This window comes from Megalobrama amblycephala, linkage group LG22, assembly GCF_018812025.1.
Source record: "Megalobrama amblycephala isolate DHTTF-2021 linkage group LG22, ASM1881202v1, whole genome shotgun sequence".
Classification (NCBI taxonomy): domain Eukaryota; kingdom Metazoa; phylum Chordata; class Actinopteri; order Cypriniformes; family Xenocyprididae; genus Megalobrama; species Megalobrama amblycephala.
The window spans coordinates 23,959,910-23,976,864 of NC_063065.1; the positions used below are offsets into that span (position 1 = coordinate 23,959,910).

General features: G+C 37.4%; 1 protein-coding gene and 1 non-coding gene across 2 annotated transcripts in view; one reads left to right on the forward strand and one right to left on the reverse strand.

Moving 5' to 3' along the window:
• dpp6a (dipeptidyl-peptidase 6a) overlaps nt 1-16,955 on the forward strand; it is a 380,416-nt gene that overhangs the window by 127,123 nt on the left and 236,338 nt on the right.
• trnaf-gaa lies at nt 10,340-10,412 on the reverse strand. The gene has a single exon. It is a non-coding gene; the product is annotated as a tRNA-Phe (tRNA).

The window sequence follows — 16,955 nt, forward strand, 5'->3', positions numbered from 1 at the left end:
GCAGCGCTGGCGACTGTGGCATAATAAAAGTTCCTCTGCTTGTGAGGCGTGTGTTGTGCAATCGCTCCAGCGGCCTCGTTCAGCTCCCACAACACTCGGTCCTGCTCTGCTTCATACTACAGTAACATTAATAATCACATCCATGAACATGATTTGTTCCTGAGTCCAATCCCTAATCTTTTGCACCGTCCGTTGAGGTGGAGACCACATGTTCCAAGATTCCACTCTCAAACTCGGCGTCATCAAGCTACGCCTTTGTTTTGAATAGGCCTCTAGCGACCTCTAGCGGACAGAATTATTACATACTGCACCTTTAAAGGGATAGTTCAATCAAAAATGAAAATGATCCCATGATTTACTCACCGTCAAGCCATCCTAGTTGTATCTGATTTTCTTTCAGACGTACACAATCAAAGTTATATTAAAAAATATCCTGTCTCTTCCAAGTTTTATAATGGTAGTGAATGGGCCTCAAGATTTCGAAGCCCAAAAAAGTGCATCTATCCATCATAAAAGTAAACCATACAGCTCCAGGGGTTAATAAGGCCATCTGCGACATGAAGCGACAGGTTTTTGTAAGAAAAATATCCATATTTAAAACTTTATAAACTATAATAACTGGCTTTCTGCAACAGCCGTGAGCGAGTCTAGTTCCAGCAGAAGCCCTGATCATAGGATAATTTTCAACTCTCCCTTTAACAAATGAAAACTTTTTGTAAAGTGTTATCTTTTTTATTAGTTTTAGTTAACGATAATAACCTTGGTGTAGAACTTTATGAATGCCAGATGTTACAATTATACAGAAATTTGTGGCACTTCCTGCAGAGCTTTTTAGGCACAGGATGAAATATTGTATGGATACAGCTGTAGCAGTTAAAGTTTGTTTTCCTCCAGTGAAAAATAAAGCAGTGACAATGAGCACTGCTGATGTTCTTTACATCCGTACAATACAACCCCAGCTGGAGCCTTATAGGAGGAGAGAGCTGTTAATCTCTTCTGTTTCTAACACTGCAGGGCTGCATTCATTTCTGTGCAAGCATCTCATTCTGTTTGTTGTGTGGTTTTAATGGCTTTAAAAGGGAACGGTGCTGCACTTTTCTGTGTAGCGACCAGCTGAAGCGATCAGGTCTTTGTTTCTGAGTCAGTGCGCAGCGCTCTGGTCTCTTGGGTAATCTTGGTGCCGGTGGTTTGCTGAGCTGAAGACTTTGACATTAGAGCTAATGTAACAGTGAGCGATTGCTTTGGCACCTCGAAGCGGTGTGGAGCTTTTTGTAAGACCAGCGAGAAATATGATTTGGAAAGCCATTTTAAACTTAATTTTCCCCACAGACGTGTGTGTCAGTAAACACCCTACCTCCACTTTGTCTTCGTAAAAAACTGAGTGAATAAAGGAATATTCACACTATGACTGGGCGATATACCTCACTTTTATATGGAGCTTGATTATTTTTCAGAAATGGCTTTCTCTCTCTCTTTCTCTCTCTCTCTCTCCAGTCATGTCATTTCAAGCAAACAGCTTGATCACCTACAAAATAATTAAGCAATATCACATAAGCAAAGTATTGTTCTGGATGTGAGCACAGCTGTGATTCATCCACAGGCTGAGTGCCACAGGTAATCACAGTTATGTGAATGTGATTTGACTTTTATACAGTTTAATAAGTCAGAAGTTATTTTTTCTCAATCGCTTTGGCTCAATTCTGTAATGAGATTGTTTTTTCTTAAGGGGAATTATAATGCCTATTTTTCACATATTTTACAGTGATGCAGCACCTCTCATCCCAGTCAGTTTGAAGCGCTCTGTTTAGTTCCTGTCTCTATGAAGCCCCTCCTTCAGAAAAGTGCAATGTGCTCTTATTGGTCAGCTGGACCAGTGTATTGTGATTGGTTAACCGTTTTCCGTAAACAGTATTAAAGGATTAGTTCACTATCAAAGGAAAATTACCCCAAGCTTTACTCACCCTCAAGCCATCCTAGGTGTATATGACTTTCTTCTTACTGATGAATACAATCAGAGCTATATTAATAAATATCCTGACGCATCTGAGCTTTATAATGGCCGTGAACTGGACCAACGAGCATGAGCTGAAGAAAGCGCTTCCATCCACATCCATCCAAAGAAGAAAGTGTAAACTGGCGTCGCGTCAGTTAAGCTTTTTCCGTAAGTTGAATAGGGAAGGCGTAGGACGTAGCGTAAGCTTTTTGAACTGCGAGAGGCATTGCACTTTCTTTGTAAGTTGAATACGGAAGGCGGTCTGGTGGAAGCTAGATATTTTACTTCATAACTTGTTAGATATGGATTTTTTTTTTTGTTTTTTTACACAAAGGCATTGCTTCAGAAGGACTTTATTAACAATACAGTTATTTAAATCATGAATATCGTGATGTGTATATTCCTGTAAGAAAACTCAAGACTACAATCAAAGTGTTTTAGGGAGTTCAAAAACAGTGCCTACTGATATAGAGAATAACTGCCTTTGGAGTGTCTTTGTAACATTGCAGACCTTTTTTATGCTCAAACAGCAACATTACACACTAAAAGTTGAAAACGTAAAAATAACATGACCCCGTAATGACCCGTGTAATATGACCCCTGAAAAATGAGTTTCCCCTTTACACCAGATTTGAATTTCTTATTTGAGAAAAAAAAATAAAATGTTTGATTGTCCTCTTGCTAGCTAGCTATCAGGCTAACTTGCTAGCTAGCTAGATATCAGCCTGTTAGCGTTGTTTGAAAAATTGTCATTTGGTATAACCAAAAGTGTCATTTGGTAAAACTGAAATTTTGGTTAAACCGAATGAACTTTTTGGTGACAAATTTAGTCAATCTTGTAAAAAATGACTAAAGGAGTGTGACTAAATGACCACATAATCTCATGGTTAACACTTAATAAAACTTCAAAATTTATTTTATCTCCATTATGTTTTGTTTTACACTTTTAAAAACCTTATTTGTCAATGACCCATTTATTTAAGCAAATTGGACATGTTTTGGCAGATACTTACAAAAGAGTACAATTGTCAGTTTGCACAGTAGCTAAATGCACATGGCTTGCTGAGCAAAAGTGATGAGTTGATTCTCAATGAAATAAAATGATCTATTTGATTATCAAAATCTGTCAGACATACATGTATATTCCATAAATGTACCTATGACATGGAATATTTTTGTTAACGATTATTAACAGAATTTTCTGTTAACTATTTAGGAGTTAACATATAAGAAATGTGTAAAAAAAAAAAAAATGGACATGCAAATATGAATATTTTGTTTACATGTAACACACTGCTACACAAATAAACGTATTGCATACAGACAAACTATACATATTCCTTTTTTTCCTGTGTATTACAGTATTGTCTTTGCACCGTAAATTTTTACCTACTGTTGAAATGTACATCTAAAAAGCTCAGTGCGATACACACTAGCATTCAGCTAGACAAAACTTGCATTCTTGTTTAGTATAGTAAGCAGTCAGTGTCAATAAAAAAAAGTAGAATAAAAATTGCATTTGTGTAAGAAAGATTTCCAGGGTTGGCTGCCATGGTGAAATACAAAGTTCTGCCATGAAACTCTAGATGGTGCAGGCTAATAGGTCCTTAACTCAACCTGCTTGCAATCAGATCATTCTCTATAGGGCACATCTGATCTGTTACTGCTGCTCAACCTTCAAAAACTTTGATAGCATTTGACTTAGCAGTGCTAAGAATCCCTCCACCTTCCCCAGCTCCACCTGTATAGATATATATTGTACAGCAGCAGCATGTCTTACTTGTTCACAGCAGCGTGTCATGTATGTATTGGCAGGAAGTCCTGTACTAGCTCTGAAGCAGCAGCAGCAATAAGCAACAGCAGCAGGAATAACCAACTGCATCAGCAGCATAGTAGATCTATTCCGCCGAGACCAAACATTGTCATCACCCATTACCATGCCAAACACTTTGAGAGTTGTGATGACATAAATATCTATACATTTTGACCAGTATGGCTCACACAATGACAAATTAATGTTTTGGTGCCACCGGCCAATTTACGTAGGCTACACAATAACTGGGGTTTGAATCATGAATTTAATGTTTCTGGTGAGTTACTTTTTTTTTTGGCAGAAATGCAATAGATTTGTGATGTCCTAACAGTTTTGACGAGTGCACTTGTAGTTTAAAGAATGAGCAAAAGCAATTGAGAAAAAATGTAATATTGAGTAACTTAAATTTTAGTCACAATATTGTTGTTGTCAAACTGGACAGATAGTGAAACTAAAGCATAACAGTAAACAATGTAACCTGCTGAAAACGTCACTGAAAAAATCCCCTCAATTAAATGCACAGACTGACAGTCTGTCTGGAACTGCCAAACACAGACAAGCAGAGTGAAACAAAGAGTGAAAAGTCCCAGTGCTGTTTGACTGTTCTATCAGCTTTCTTAGAATGCTGCTCGGTCAGTCACACCCGAGAACTAGAACCAGTGGTGGACGAAGTACACAAATCAAGTACTTGAGTAAAAGTACAGATACGTATAATAAAATATTACTCAAGTGAAAGTATTTAGTGCTCCTTTTTAATTTTACTTGAGTGAACGTACAAAAGTACTTGATTTTTAATGTACTTGTAATGTAAGTAATTGATGAATGTTTATTTTGTAATTTTATATAGTCCACTTATATAATTTAATTTAATTTTATATTTTATATAATCCTATTGCTCAAAATACTTATGAATGATTATGAATTGTCAAATAGCCAGCACTAGTCAGTATGGATGGAAGATTAGTGGATGTAGAAACATAATATATAATGTGTGTTGACAAACAATATAAAAACAGACGAAACATATAGGGTTAAATACATAACATTTAAAAAAAAGATGCTACAGCAGCGGGAAAGATGAATATGCATGTGTTATTTTTATTTGTGTTAGAGTTGCACGATTCTGGATAAAGTGAGAATAAAGGTTTCTTTTTGTTTCTTTTTTGTTTGTTTGTTTCAAATAGAAATCATGCTTCTCCCACGATTCTGAATAGACAAGCTAAACAAAATAGCCTATAATTATTTACTAAGAGGACAAAATATTAATTGCTGCAGACTATTTAATTTAATTTAATTATTTAAAAAACGGGTTTGAATGAATGATTCAATGACTCACTCATAACTACTTCACTTGTTTCATTAGTGGATTAAACAATGTTTTTGAACAAATCTTTTGAATGAATCATTCAATGACAAATACATTTTAACAGTCACTTGTCGCCTCCTAGTGCCGTAACAATGTAATTGATACAACCGTTATTTGAAGCACCAAGTTAGTTTTAAAATGTTATTTGATCTGTTTGAATCGAGATCGCGATCTGTAGACACATTGATGTGGACGTGTCAGTGGGCTTAAACAGATCGCCCTTTACAACAGATTTAGTTCAAAAACAACTGACAGTTCTGACCTAAATATGATTTTCAGTTACAATAATTAATCCTAAAATTCAATATTAGTAGGCTGACTTACTTTTCACCATCACGCACGTCGCGCACACACTCAGAGGATCACCCAGTTCTTGGTTAATTTTCAGTCAGATTTGTAAATTCATTCACTGGAGAGTCGCTCTGAATGGATCATTGAATCAGTGATTTCCAGTCCAATTCGCAAATGAATTGTTGATGTGATTTGTGAACCGATTTAACAGAATGATTGAAAATAATCAGTTCGTGCACGAATCGGACAGCACTTTTGCGTCTCTGAGCATGTGACGATTTCTTCATTTTAAAATAATGAGTAACGACATGTTTTATGAAATGTAGTGGAGTAAAAAGTAAGTTTATAACTTCACGTCTTGATTATTGTAACTCCTTGCTTTATGGTCTACCCAAAAAAGTCATAAATCGCCTGCAGTTCATTCAGAATTCAGCTGCTCGGGTCCTCACTTTTACCAAAAAATCAGCTCACATCACCCCTGTCTTACAGCAACTACATTGGCTCCCTGTTAGTTACCGCATCCAGTTTAAGATTCTTACTCTAGTTTTTAAGGCTCGTCATGGTTTAGCACCTTCCTACCTTGCGAAATGATTATCCCCTATGTCCCTGCCCTTACTCTGAGATCGAGCACTGAAAACTTGCTTGCAGTACCCAAGTTCCGTCTATCTAGTGTGGGTGGTAGGGCTTTCAGCATCTCAGCTTCTAAGCTCTGGAACAAGCTACCACAAGACCTTTGTGATATCTCTTCTCTTCAGACCTTTAAAACTGCCCTCAAAACACACTTATTCACTTTATGTTTTGTTAATTGATTGTCTGTCTCAATTTTCCAGCACTGTGCTTGTTTTTTGTAAGTCTAATGTAGATTAACCTTCTTTGTCTGTTCTATCTGGTTGATTACATGTTGTATACTGACTGTATACTTGTATGTATTCATATTATATAGCAACTTACTGTAAAGCGTCCTTGGGTTCCTGAAAGGCGCTAAATAAATAAAACATATTATTATTATTATTATTATTATTATTAATCTTATGCTTTGGAATGTAGTGAAGTAAAAGTAAAAGTTGCTAAAAATAAAAATACTTGTGTAAAGTACAGATACTTGAACATACTCAAATGTACTTAAGTACTGTAACAAAGTAAAAATACTTAGTTACTGTCCACCACTGACTAGAACTAATTGTTGTATAATAGCCCTTCACATTTGAGCTTAAGTCAGTATCATTCTAAAACCATAGGTAAATGTTTTAGGTTATTTTATCTCATGTTTCACTATGTTCATACTTTATTTCGGGTAATTGTTCATGGGTATTTAGGTTTCAAGATTTTAACCATACATTTGTAAACCCTAGGTTAATGTTCTTATTTGCATATTTATGAGGTCAGTGACATCGATTGGATGGACACAGCAGAATCATTTCACTTTTTGCACTGCAGTTTGGTATTAGCACAGCAAAAGTGTTTCAGGGTTAAAACTGATGCTACAGAACTCTCAAAATTACAAGTGTAAAATGCTTAATGTAATGTTAAGCACAATGTGAAAGTCTTACACAACAGACACTTACTGATATATCAAATTCCATAGGGAAAAAACTTCAAGAGTTCTTGACCTGTTTGAGAATCGTATGACCTGTTTGACAGAAACTCTATAGAATGGATCAAGGTTTTGAGGCTTCTCCTGAATAAATTTAGCTCTATTTCTAACTTTTGCTTTGTTCTTTGACTTTATGAGGCACTGAGGATGACAGTTAACTGTGAGGAAGAGGAAACCTCAGACTTTGAAATCAACAGCAGATTTGCCTTTATCTGGAAAGCTCTGGGGTGTTTGGTGGATTTAGGGGTAGGATTTCGAAAGGCTAGATCTTTAAAAATCTCAATTAAAATCTTACGTTTAAGAGCCAACAAAGGAATGACAGTACTATCTAAGCTCAAAGCCTGGATTACCACTCAGTCTGCTGCTCTTCAGTAGCTGCAAAGAAGAAAAAAGGCCAAAAGTTTCTCTGTTTAAACTATTGCAGGATTTCACCCTTAGCAGCCTTTCAGTTTTGGAAGTTCTCATAAAAGAGATAACAATGATAGCTAGAAGTGATTTTCCCGAGGGTGTAATGTAATTGCCTGTTTGGCCATGGCCTTACTGTTGTTTCACGGCCTCTTACTTGATGAAAGTCCCAGTGAACATACACAATGAAGAGAGCTGGCTTTCAATCTCCTGAAATATGAGTTCATGCTAGACTGTATAGCTGGGGGAATTAATCAGGGTTCAGTCAAAACGCTTTCACACGTTTAGTGAACTTAACTTTACCCAACCCTCCCTGTTCTTTAATTGAATCTCTCAGTTTCTGGTACATGTTCTCCCTTTGCTGAAAGTACTCATTCAAATCAGGCACAGAATAAGGCAGCAAGCTTGAAAAGTTGAAATCCTTGTTAAAGTTCACCTAAAAATGGAAATTTAGTCTTCAATTCAACCTGTATGCTATGTTTTTTTTTGTTGTTGTTGTTTTTTTTTTCTTCTGTGAAACAAAAAGAAAGACTTTTTGAAGATTTTTTTTAAAGTCAATGATTTTATCCTTTAAAACTCATCTCAAAATGACATTTCAAAATGTTTTCCCTATGACAATTCATGCCTTAAAATAGCTTGAAAGTAACTCTACACCCTTGCATTCATTTAGTATACGTGGATCTATGAATATGCAAATGAGTCCCCTCCTCCAGTCAGTCACACCAGCTCGGACTACCTGACAAGTGGAAATATTGGATTTATTCAGCCATATATGTTTGAAACAGAAACTGATTCAGAAGAAAAAGAGGAAGAGCAAATTATACAGGCAGGCCTGGTTCTACGGGGGTGCTTGAAGGTGCTTAAACAAAAGCAAGAACACCCTCAGTTGATACTGTAATAATATCATATTGACAAATCAGATTTGGTAAATGCTCCAGTGCGTACTTGTGTTTGCGCTCTGGAAAACGTTGTTTCTACTGCATGTTTTTGCAGAGGTGAGCAATGTAGCCAATCACAGACATGTTTGTTAATCTCTTGAATGCAGTGACCAATCAGGGGTGTTTAATTTAGTCAGAATCCACTCCCGGTCAAAACGGTTTTTGTTCAGTGCTGAGTTCTGCATGCTCACAAATCCTTTCTTAACAACGTGTGTAGAGTAGACAGTGTAAATAAGAGACTCATTGTGCAGTGTAGACAGCTTCATTGATTATAATGGAACTTTGTGAGAATGCAAAATAAGATGATTGACAGCTTTTTAGTGATTATAAAGGAAGCGGTCTTTGTACACTTTCTAGGCTATATATAATCCATTCAGGATTTGAATAAATGTGGACAACGGTAATTGATATGATAGTACTCTGCAGGTTTAAGGAGAAAATGCTCAGCAGTGGTGTTGGCTGATGACTGATCTGCACATGGTTTGTCTTAAAGCATATTAAAAACACAAAACGGATGTAAAAACAACATTAAAAACTTGATTCTCACCAAAGGGGGTCTTTAAGTGTTTTTTGTTTTGTTTTTTCCTAAAATTAGTTTATAGTGACCATGCCTGTCAAGCTTCAAAAATGAATTATAGTAATAATAGAATATTACTTAAAGGTGCCCTAGAACTTTTTTTTAAAAGATGTAATATAAGTCTAAGGTGTCCCCTGAATGTGTCTGTGAAGTTTCAGCTCAAAATACCCCATAGATTTTTTTTTAAATTCATTTTTTAACTGCCTATTTTGGGGCATAATTAGAAATGAGCCAATTCAGGGTGTGTGGCCCTTTAAATCTCGTGCTCCACGCCCACGGAGCTCGCACTTGCCTTAAACAACATAAAAAAAGTTCAAACAGCTAATATAACCCTCAAAATGGATCTTTACAAAGTGTTCGTCATGCAGCATGTCTAATCGCGTAAGTACAGTGTTTATTTTGATGTATACATTGATTCTGAATGAGTTTGAGGCTGTGCTCCGTGGCTAACGGCTAATGCTACACTGTTGGAGATATTTATAAAGAATGAAGTTATGTTTATGAATTATACAGACTGCAAGTGTTTAAAAATGAAAATAGCGACGGCTCTTGTCTCCGTGAATACAGTAAGAAACTATGGTAACTTTAACCACATTTAACAGTACATTAACAACATGCTAACGAAACATTTAGAAAGACAATTTACAAATATCACTAAAAATATCATGTTATCATGAATCATGTCAGTTATTATTGCTCCATCTGCCATTTTTTGCTATTGTCCTTGCTTGCTTACCTAGTCTGTTGATTCAGCTATGCACAGATCCAAACGTTCTGCCCTTGTCTAATGCCTTTCATAATATTGGCAACATGGGCTGGCATATGCAAATATTGGGGGCGTACACCCCGACTGTTACGTAACGTCGGTGTTATGTTGAGATTCGCCTGTTCTTCGGTGGTCTTTTAAACAAATGAGATTTATATCAGAAGGAGGAAACAATGGAGTTTGAGACTCACTGTATGTCTTTTCCATGTACTGAACTCTTGTTATTTAACTATGCCGAAGTAAATTCAATTTTTGAATCTAGGGCACCGTTAATAGAATAATAATTAATTTAACAACAATAATAATAAAGTAGTTCATATGAAGCTATATTCAAGTCTTCTGAACCCATTGGGCAATTGATGTTGATAAGATATTAAATTGACATCAAACATTGATGTCAAAAAACAGGTAAAAAATGCAAATCAAACTGTCATCAACAACTTGAAGTCCATTTGACATCCAGACACTAATGTCATATTCTCAACAAAAATAACAAGACAAAAGTAATAAAATGCTGAGAGGATTGAAACATCTTGAGTCTGGAGCTTTAGACCATTTGGCTATTCTTGCACACAAACACTCACATATGCTTCCTCTGCCAAAACCCAAGTTTGAACCAGAGACCTTTAGATCTTCAGTCTGATGCTCTCCCAACTGAGCTATTTTGGCCATATGATTTTGACCTTGATGTGTCATGCAGATTTTACAATAATTAAGTGGCAATTGTAGCTGTAACCCTGTAAATATATGGCATGTCACTGTAATGTGGTATTGCAATTATATTGTAATTACAGCAAATGTATTGTAATTGTACAGTATTATGGTATCACTATAAATAAAAACTATATACTATAATATACAAACTATAATAACTAATAAAAACTATAATATACAATACTTTATGTGGGGCACAGCAGAAATACTGCAAATTTTTAGCAGCCATTGTGCAGTTAAACTCTGCATTTTTTTTAATACTGCAGCTGCCTACATGCGCAAGAGGCAACAATGTTTACAATGCGCATGCACAACCCTACTTGTGACCATAGTTGCCTGTTTTGGGAAATGCACACCTAATGGTTAAAAATGGCTTTTAATGGCTCATCCACTGTAGTGAACATGCATCAAAGGGTTAATTAAAACTGTGTGAACCATTGAGGTTGGCACTGGAGTCTAGTAATTAGGCTAGGGAATACTTTCATCCTGTCTGCCTTTGTCAGCCAGTTCATCTGTAATGCTCTGCAAAATGTGTATTTAAAGACCTGCCAACCAAGGTCATCTATCATTTTCTGAATAGTTATTTGTCAGTATTACCAATAAGGCTGCGTATACACTGCCCGGGCCCTACCGCAGCATAATAACATCTATTATGTGGCTAGCAGAGTGGCTGTATCCTTCAGCAAGTGCATGCTGCTGGCGACTGTGACCAAAACGAATGCCATTAGCTTGGAGGTGATTGATTTGCTGAGAAGAGATCTTTCATTTCACCCATCACAGAGTTGATGAAAAATAAGAGTTGATTTGAAGGACAAGTAGTAGAGCAGAACTTGGATGGCAAAATCATTGAATTTTGGCACAGTGAATGTGAGCTCATGGGGGGGGGAGCCTGCTCAGCTTCACACGCTGCAAACCACTCATCTCAAATGACAAAATTATGTGTCCTTTTCCTCTCGAGCTACATTTGAATAACATATGTTAAGAGGGGCAGTGTGTTGACATTGAACTCTCTGCTATTGAACTCAAAATACGTGTCGAGTACCAGCCCCTTCTTAATGCTGATGGACGGGCCGTTGAGTTTGTGTTGCTCAGCATGTGGTTGGGCACATACGGGCTTCTCTCTTGTCTTTTGCCGGCAGGGGATAATGATAAAGCGCCATTAATTAAGAGATGGCACCGAATGGCTCTGCCGTTTCCCTCCATGTTCCTGAACACAGAGCTCCACGCTTGAAGGACATGAGCAAATCCACACCGTGAGTTTTGGTTTTGGAATCACGTGACACCTGATGAACAGATGCCTTTGGGTATTCCAGAATAATTTGCCTGCATGGTGAAAAGAACACACTTTGCCTTGCCCTTAATTAACAGAGAAGGCAAAGCATGTTCAAGAAGCAGAACAGCAGAGACCTTGAGGAGAAACAAAAAGAGAATTAATTAACATTTAGAATGGCAAACAAAATTAGTTAGACGTGAAACATTTTACTGAGCAGTCTTTATCCCTAAAAATGGACCATATTAGTTTTATCAAGAATGGGAAATTAAACAAGGCATTTGAACATGTGTCTCCTGTATGACTAGCTCATAATCAACAGAATATTAAGAAATGTTAATATTCAGGAATCTTATTTGACTTATCTTTATCTCCTTTCAAAGCTACATTGAAACTATACCTTGTCAAGCTACTCATAATTTAAAGGGGACATCGGATACAAAATTCACTTTTACATGGTGTTTGGACATAAATGTGTGTTGGCAGTGTGTCTACACAACCACCCTAAAATGATAAAAATCCACCCAGTGCTTTTTTTTTAATCCCCATAAATCATGATCAAGCCGTTCACAGATTCTTGGCAAAGTGACGTAAATTTGCACAGGCCCCTTCCACGACTCTTGACGGACACTGCTGTATTAGCATAGACCCGCCCTGAGTGAGCTGTAAACAGTCCACGATTGTTTCGACGCCACGCAGGTGTAAACAAGAATCTCTCCAAAGCAACTGAGGCGTTTTGTTATTGAATATAAGAATAAACATAGCAGAACATAGCAGTCGTCCTTTACTCTCGACATCTGAGCCGCTGAAGAAGCAGTGGATTAATTTTGTTTTTGAAGGGAATACGCCCCTGGATCTACCTATATGTGTTTATGTCTGCGCTAAAAAGTTTGTTGCGCTAAAAAGTTTGTTTTGCTAAAAAGTTACTGAAGGATGGATCAGTACCTCCAGAAGACCTGAGTAACGTTATAGGTTTTTTTATGAATCTTTGCAAATCGCCTTTCCAAATAATGTGCTAGTTAGCAAGTTCCACGACAAATGCAGCTAAAGTTAAAGGTCAGTTCACACTGCACAGATAAACACCAACAAACACGTCTGTTGGAGTTTGTTGGATCAGGACGCAGCCTCCGAAATGAGATGCAGCTAGTGTGATACCCACTGACGTCTGTTGCCGTTGGTCGGAGTTTTTCACCCACCCTGAATGTTTAATCAGGGAATGTCTGAGCAGTGTGGTATGATTTTTCAACAAACGACAACTAACTCTGACGTAATCTGACCTGGCCACGAACCGTTGCCACGACGATGAGGCAAGTCCCTTGCAAAGACTGCCATTTGATCGCGCCGGCGCCTCGTGCACACACAGCAAAGCACTGCAAACGTGACATCACAGCTTGTTCATTATCAAAATAATACAGTATGTCATCATTTCTATTTAGAACCTTCTCACTGTAATTCATAACTGCACATTTAAAATGATATGTCCAACCGCGTTCAGCATTCGCTTAGTGATGTCTGATCGTGCTCTGACAGCGGCAGTGATGTCTTGCGCATATACTTCAATGAGAGCGAGACATCACTGCTGCTGTCAGAGCACGATCAGACCTTACTAACGAGTGCTGAACGCAGTTGGACATAGTGGTGTATTAGAGTTAAAAAATGATATAAATACTGTTCGGTTTATCGCACAAACCGATCGTTTCGTGTCTTAGGACATCAATGTGTCGTCACGAGCCGCAGGGTTTAATTTGACCTTGTCTATGCAAGTTTTATTTACACTTATAGTAGTTCCCATCCACTAGCATTATTTGACTGACAGACGGCAACGGCTGGAGTTAAAAATCATCATTTGTGTTCTACTGAAGAAACAAAGTCACCTACATCTTGGATGCGTTGGGGGTAAGCAGATAAACATCAAATTTTCATTTTTGGGTGAACTATCCCTTTAATGACTAACAAGTAATTTTCAAATGTATTTTAATCGTTTTTGAGCATTTATAACTGCATAAATAAGAATGGTGAGTTCAATGCAATACCTGCCAAATAGTGTTTACAGCCCGCCTGCGGAAGACAGGGGTGGGGTGAACAGTGGCTCATTATCATTTAAAGGGACATGCACCGAAATGGCTCACTGTGAACAGAGCTGTTTTTGACATGGTAAAAAGGGTGTTTTTTACACAACCATTAAGAAATTTTAATCAAAGTATGTTATAGACTTTTCATGAAGACCCTAAAGAATCATACTAATTTGTGCAAAATTTGTAGATAGGCCTACATTTACACTAAATATAATTACAATTTAGAATAAAGCATGATGATGAGCTAACTGGTTTGCTTCAAAAAAAAAAAAAAAAAAAAAATAGGGAATCTTGAATCTTTTTGTAATCTATAACAACGTAACAATTCACAATTCAATAAAATGAATTGGGCTTTCCAAAGATACATATGTCCGTTTAGGACAGACATGACATGCTAGAACAGGGCTGTACGTTAACCTTTTCTTTTTTTTTTTTTTTTCAGAGGTTGAAAGTTTACATAGGCCACACAATTGTAGCACTAGTCCAGTTCATTACTGAAACAGGCATGTGACTGACAAAACTACATTAATGTTCCATACAGGGCACACAAAACACAAATCTTAACAAGAAATGTTTTAAGACAAACATTTCCTTTGTGTGCCAAAAATGGCAGACAGCAGGAACATAACACCTCTTGTTTAACATTAATTCAGTTTTGTTTATATAGCCCAATATCACTAATCACAATCCAAACAACATCCATACGTTTTGGTTGAGCACTCGAAAATACAGCTTCATTTTCCTATAAATCATTAGAAAGGTCTAAATTATTAACTTATTATGAAAAAAATCTGTGATGGTGATTTCTTAATTTCTGTCACTTCTCTCTACACTGAAAAAACTTTGTATAGACATATTGTGTCTGTATAAAGCGTGGTCCGTGCGGTCACAAAAAATTGGACTGCACATGGATGGGGTGTGCAGACGTCCGCGGACCAATCAAGGCGTAATAATTAAGGAACTTTGCTGCCGTATGGGTGCAGCAGGCGCAATGATATTATGCAGCGTCTCTCACAAACGTCTCCATGGTTGCAAGGCACGCTCCCTGTGCAAGTAGGGGGTCACAGGCGCTGCATAATATCATTGCGCCTGCTGCACCCATGGTACGGCAGCAAAGTTCCTTGATTATTACGTCGAATGAGAGTATAGTTCCTAGCCATATCGCCATATCAACTTTTCATTTTCCATTGGTCTTAGTACACGATGTAACTACAGATGAGTCAAGTTTTAAATAGGAAAAATATTGAAACTCTTTGGTCATTTTTTTGAGCGAGATGCTAACGGTCTAATCAGATTCAATGGACTATGCTAAGCTATGCTAAAAGTGGTACCGCTAGACCTGGAGATCGGCTGAATGGATTAGAAAACGGTAAATCTCAACTGTTTAACTCAAGGGTAGTTGGAAAATGAGCCTATTTTCAAAACAAGTGGAGTGTTCCTTTAAGGCCTGGGTATCATTCATTTACCGTGTTCCACTCTGTCTCGCGCACAGTTGAGCATGCAAGCCTTTTAAAGTACTCCTTTGGCTGTGACCTCAGAAAGACATTTTCGGCGTATGTGCACTATCTAGTGGATTTTGTTTTCAAGCGCGGACATGGAAGGCTGCGAAAAATACGTCATGTGGACGGTGCGTGGACACTAAGTATACTTTGGGCTTTAGCCTAGGACTTGAGACTAGCATGGGATTTTCTCACTCAAATCATTGCCTGCTGCTGTTACTGATTGCTTTTCAACATGTCCTCCAACCAATACACCCATATAGGTAGATTGTCACTTCCCTTAAATACGACCCATAGGAGTGTTTACTAAAGTCGCGCCACTATCAACAACAGGACACTTTCATTTTAATACAATGTACCCTTTTATCTGCGTCATATTTCGGGTTTCGCGTAGCTCAATTGGCAGAGCATTGCAATATAATAACAATATGCAATCATGAGATCATACGATCGTGGGTTCAATCCCAGGGAACGCATGTGCTCATAAAGTGTATATGCACTATAAATCACTAAGGGTAGGTTTAGGATTGGGGTAAGTGAGTGAAATAGGACAATTGGTGGCTAAGGGACCGTGTAAAAAGTCCACAAATTAACATGCATTTTGATTGGTACCGACGGTCATACGTCATTTCATGACGACAGACGTAACATGACACTGTCATTATTTTTACGCCAGCTAGAGGGTGCATGACTTTAAAACGTAAATATAGGTCGTAATAAGGTGCTTGATTCACTCATATAGGGTCGTTTTTTATCATTATATTACAGATTGTCACATTAAGATGATGCAGAAGTCCGTTCCAAAAAAACAGTTTTTTTGACCCCTACACCCTTCATCCCTTCGAAGCTCTCACTCCGGAGGGATGAAGGGTGTAGGGGTAAAAAAAAAACCCTCTTTTTTTGGAACGGACTTCTGCATCATCTTAATGTGACAAACAAGGAGGAGTAGATTGTGCAAGCTGCGCCTTTTGTTTAAGGTTAGTTTATTTATTTATTTATTTTTGGTTTATCGCACCATATTGTATATTGTGTCTATGTATTTGAAACATTTGAACTGACTGTAAAGGGAGCTGTAAAGTATTTTTGTTGAGGTACAATGTTGTTTTAACTATAATAATGTACCAAATTTAACTCATATAAATATTACGGTAGTATAGAAAAATACATTTATAGGTAAAATCAAACTCCGAGCCTCCTGTACCCATTCTGTGATGCCAAACAACTTCCCTGTGCAAAGGATCATGGGGGCCTGAAGTGTCCTTCAGTTGTACCAAAGAATATACACTAACAAGAAGTGACACTTAATAGAATGTTCCATTGAAACACCGGCGCCCAGCAACCGCCCTGCATTTCCGCCATTTTGGGGTGAATGCGAGTCAGCAGTCCACTAGTTTCTATGGCAATATCAGCTGCTTTGTTAAAAAAAAAAAAAACGTACATTAAAGCTGAAATCCAACATGAATGATGACAACACAGAATAAAATACTATCACTAGTGATCACAGACTTTGTGTTTAAGTCGTCTTTTTTTTCATAAAACCTTTGCTCTCTAGAAACCCAGTCTGTTTGGGTTAAAATTCTTTAAAAGGCTTATAAACACTGGATTATTACCAATATATGAAATAAAATTAAGGACATGCATCAGAAAAATTGGG